Source organism: Cebus imitator, unplaced genomic scaffold (assembly GCF_001604975.1).
Source record: "Cebus imitator isolate Cc_AM_T3 unplaced genomic scaffold, Cebus_imitator-1.0 Scaffold1618, whole genome shotgun sequence".
NCBI lineage: Eukaryota > Metazoa > Chordata > Mammalia > Primates > Cebidae > Cebus > Cebus imitator.
In genome coordinates this window covers 302-5,062 of record NW_016108933.1, presented here as the reverse complement: position 1 = coordinate 5,062, position 4,761 = coordinate 302, and the positions used below count along the sequence as shown (strand labels likewise).

At 50.2% G+C, this 4,761-nt stretch overlaps 1 pseudogene across 1 annotated transcript; it reads right to left on the bottom strand.

Moving 5' to 3' along the window:
* Window positions 1–2,594: 2,594 nt before the first annotated feature.
* Window positions 2,595–4,269, bottom strand: LOC108299066 (annotated as a pseudogene). The gene has a single exon (XR_001822803.2). The product of XR_001822803.2 is annotated as a male-specific lethal 1 homolog (transcript).
* Window positions 4,270–4,761: the final 492 nt, after the last annotated feature.

Sequence of the window (4,761 nt, the reverse complement as noted above, 5' to 3'; positions counted from 1 at the left end):
AAATTATTGAATTCAATATAGCCCTTTGTCAGATAGGTGGATTGCAAAAGTTATTTTCCATTTTGTTGGTTGCTGGATCACTCTAGTGATAGTTCTTTTGCTGTGCAGAAGCTCAAGTTTAATTTGATTCCATTTGTCTATTTTGACTTTTGTTGCCATTGTTTTTGGTATTTTAGTCTTTTTTTTTTAAATTTATTAAAACTAGCTTCAACTTTGTTAAAGAAAAACAAACAACTATGTTTAGGAGAACTGCAGGGCCTTCAGTTGAAGATTGAATTCACAGTGTTGTATCCCATGCAGGGAAAAATAAGACTAATTTTCCCCCCACACTCTAACACACTGTAATTTTGCTCTTGGAACTTTACTAATCTACTCTCCAACCTCCTTCTCAACAAAGTCAAATCAAAGGAGAATTAACCTAGAAGAGGGGACAATAAAGTAAGAGGTCCTCAGGGAGAGGGAGAACCAAGGAAATAGAATCTCCTTCAGTCTGGCCATATAGCACCTCGTAGATTCCTCTCAGTCTAGTTCAAGTCAGAAATTGGGGAGTCCCCTGGGTAGGGTGCAAACATAATGGTTAAATTTGCTAACTTGTATACAAAATTAGGAATTCAATATATGCTGAAATCAAGAAGAAACTGAGAAGGATCAAAAAACAAAGTCAAGAAACACTGATTGGGTGGGTCTTTTTTCTTTTTGGACACGTTATGAAGAAATATAACATAGGTCAGAATAAGAAAACTGAACAGCCTGCCACATTAAAATGATGAACAAAGACAATCTGGCCCAGTTTTTCCTAGAAATTTCATTCTCCTTAAGGTGTGGGATGAGAGACACACCTTAGTGTGTCTTAATTCCCCTAGTGGAATTAAGTCCTACTTCTCTCTACATCCTTGCTGCAACGAAGTTTACAGCAGGTTCCCTTATAGAGAGCCCACTCTCCTAAGCAGATGGAGTTACAAATGAAAACCCATAGCCACACACACACACACAAAAGGAGAAATAAGAGCAGCAAGATCATCCAAGAATACTCCATGTGCTGCCAGAAGAATTCCTTTAAAAGTAAAATCCAGGAAGCACAGATCAATATCTCACAAAAAGCTTTAGCAGTGGGAGGCCCCTGAAGAACTTTTCTTCTCTTCCCACAATGGTATCCCATTCTCTCTCATGCTCCACTGATGGGCCGGCCACACACCCTACATACCTTGGCTTCTCCTCTAAAAGTGCTAATAATCTGGGGACATATTCTCTTCAATGATAAAAGTCCCTACCTTCTAGGAGATTAGACCCCTACTTGTTTTCACAAAATAGTCCTGAAGACTAAAGAAAGGCAATTCCTATATATTTGAGACCAGAGGTCTTGGCTCTATTTTCCTTTCAGGTAGTTAATAGGGATCTTACACTGAGACGAAAGTGGCCTGAGAGTGCTAGCCTGATATTTTAACAAAACAGGGGAGGGGAGAGGACCAAGATGGCACACATACAAATCTATTTTTACAAAGTGAATGGAGAAGGTCATTAGGTACATCTGTTTGTTTCAAGATGTAGACATTTGCCAGCCAAAGAAAGCACCTATTTCCACTCTCCCCCTATCCTCCCTAAGTCCCTACTCAAGAGCTCAGCTAGAAGGATGAAACCCAATGAAGGAATACTTGAGAAGTGATGTGATACAAGGACATCTGTACAGGTTTTGGCATGCCATCCCAAATGCTAACTGCTTTTGTTTACAGCTGTAACTTGTTCTGAAACCAACTACCCCCATTTTCTTTTCTAAAGATTTTGTTTTTTTGAGGGGTAGAGAAACAAATTCAGTTACCCATTAACTAAGAAAACAATCACAGTCAAACATCCCTTCCCACGTGGCTATATCACAGAATAGTTTCAAGAAAACAACTATCTTTTCAGACAGTTATCTACCAACTGTCCGATGTCTTTTCTACTCTGTGAAGATGACTTGCCACATCGCTTCACTTGTCATTACTTATCTGGTCCTAAAGCTCATGGTGAGGTTTTTGGTTTTATTTTCGGGTAAAAACCACTATACCCACTACAAGGAGGGCGTCCCAGGGAGAGGAGAGTGCCATGCAGGCACAGCTCTGAAGGAAGGGGTTGCTGCATCTTCCACGTGTCTAATGAAGAAAGCCCTTTTACCCCATTAACATAGGCAAATGTATAGAAACAGATACCTGAAACTTCTTAATCTGCCATCCTAGAGATTTAGCTTGAGAGTCCATTTCCCAAAAAAGGGGAAAGAAATCCCAATCACCCTCCATAACTCACAATTAGCTGAATGGAAGTCTTTTTGTGAAATCAGAGTGATGAAAACAAAGTCAAGGGTGTATGAAAGGGCATTATCAGCGAGTGATAACATATGTGAGGACAAAAGTCACATATACAGGTCTCTGCCACTCTCTGGAATAGCATGCTACAACTATCTGAAGACAGGGCTGTTACCAGCACAGCTATTTCCTACACGTCCGGTGAGGCGTTTGCTTCTTCTGGATCTCCAACCTGCATCTGTTACGCTTATCCAACCAGCGTTTAGCTCAAAAGTCTGTGGAGTTAATTTTGGTAATGGTTGTCCAAATGCTGCAACAGGCAAGAAGGGGGTAGTCATCAAACTTTCAACATGATCTGGCTCAGGGAAAAATTAGGTAACCTCAGGCTCAGATTCCTGAATTCCTTTCCTTTTATACATTCTGAGCTGCAGTCGCTGTAAAATTCTTTGTTCCCTGATCCTCTGAATATCCCATCTTTTCCTTCTCTTCTCATCCAGCTCCAGTTTTGCATGCCGCTTTGAAAACACACTGTCATCCAGGTTCTCCAAAAGGTCTGAAGGATTTGGGTCCCTTAGAGGCTCTACTGAGTGGTCCCTCCAAGAAGGAATTGCTACAGTCTCCTCCTTCTTTGGAGAGGATTCCCATAATGGTAACCGTGATGGGGGAGGCTGGTGCCAATGACACAAATACATTTCTATGGTGGAAATCTTCTGTCTCGCTTGAGAAGGCTTTCTCCTCGGGATGGACGCTGGGTCCCTTTTGGGGAGTGGAGAGTCTTCGTGGGGTGTCCACTGAAGACCAGGGCTTTTCTGGGGTTTCTTGGCTCCTCAATTCACGTTTACAGTTTCAGATAAGGAACCACAAGGTTCCTCTTTAATAGGTGAGTGCTTAGGAGTTTTTGTTTTGACTTTTGAAAATTCAGGAGCCAGCTTTTTAACAGGAGTCTTTCTTTCTGTACTTCCAAATGGGGATTTCCTTTTGTGTCCCTTTCCACTCCGCCCACATGAGAAAGGCTTGGGAGGCAAAGTCTGGGATGTCTCGGAAAGCTCCGGCTGGCACTCCAGTTTAATTTTCTCAGATAGCTCTGTTTCCTCTCTCTCTTCAGTTTCACAGCCCTGAAACAGCTTGTGCCTTTCTTTCTCATTATCCTGCTTTACCAGCTGCATCCGCCTTTCCATACGTTCAATCCGAGCAAGGAGCGTGTCTCTCTCAGTCTTCAGCTCCTCTATCTCCTTTTCCTTGGCCTGCAGCTGTTGCTGTTCGATAAGGTCCAACTGCAGCAGAAGGACCTGTTTGAGGCAGGCGGCCTGACTGGAGGCTCCTGAGCCACCGCCACCCTGGAGAGGGCTCTTCCTCATACTCTTCCATCTGCCCTCGCTGGCCGCCAGGTTCCCAGCGGTGGCGGTGGGCGCGAGGGGTGGCGGCCCGGGCAGAGGTAGTGGTGGGGGTCAGCCCGGGTCCGAGGCGGTGGCAGCGGGGGAGGCCGCCCCACCCTTGTGCTCCGCCCAGGGCGTAGGCTTTTTGGCCGCCGCCACGAGAGAGCCCGTCTGAATGGGTAGCACCGCCTGATACTTGGGCCGGGGGCTGCGGCCGGCTCCGGCGGCGGCGGCGGCGGCGGCGGCGGCGGCGGCGGCGGCGGGCTCCCCGCCAATGCCGGCTTGCTTGGTGGCTGGCGGCAGACAGGGCAAGGGCACCGAACCGCCCCAGCTCTCTTCCTGCTGCCCCGGGGCCGCCCCGGCCGGGAGTAACAAGCCCCGGCCCTTGCCGCCCCAGCAGGCTGGGGAAAGGGCGGGGCTCCCGCCCTGGGAGGAGGCCAGCAGGGGCCCGGCTCCTTGAGCTTACGGTGCCCGGGGAGGAAGTGGGCTTCGGCCGCCCCGGGCTAGTCCTCGGGCCCGCCCAGAGCCGCAGCCCGCTCGTAGTCCAGTCGCTGCTCAGGGTTGCCGCGGGCAGGGGCCGCGGCAGCCTTGAACACCGCGGATCTCCTGGTCATAGTGGTCCCGAGCAGCGCCGGGCACCGAGGCGGAGGAGGGGGTGGGGAAGGGGCGAGGTGCCGGGGTTTGAGGACGGAGCTGGGGAGGGGAGTTTGGCGGGCTAGCCTCAGCAGCACAGCAGCAGGCCTCCGCTAGGGCGGCTCCTCTGCGGCCCGGGCGCCATCCCGCCGGCGTGCGGAGACGTGGAGGCCGCGGCTGAGGCCCGCCGCCGTCCCATGGGGGCCTCGCCGCCGCCTCTGCTGCCGCCGCCGCCTTCCCCTCAGAGGCAGGAGCTCGCACCCAGCCGCCCCCGAGCTCATCCCCGGAGCTCGCCTCGGCTCCCCCTGGCCCGGCCGGGCCCGCCTAAACTCCCCACCCTGCACCCCCCTTCCTCACCCCGGCTCCCCCGCCCCGGAGCTCGCCTCAGCCGCCCCGAGCCTCCATTTCCGCCCCCCCCCCACCCCGGTATTTTAGTCGAAGTCCTTGTCTATGCCTCTGTCCTGAATGGTATT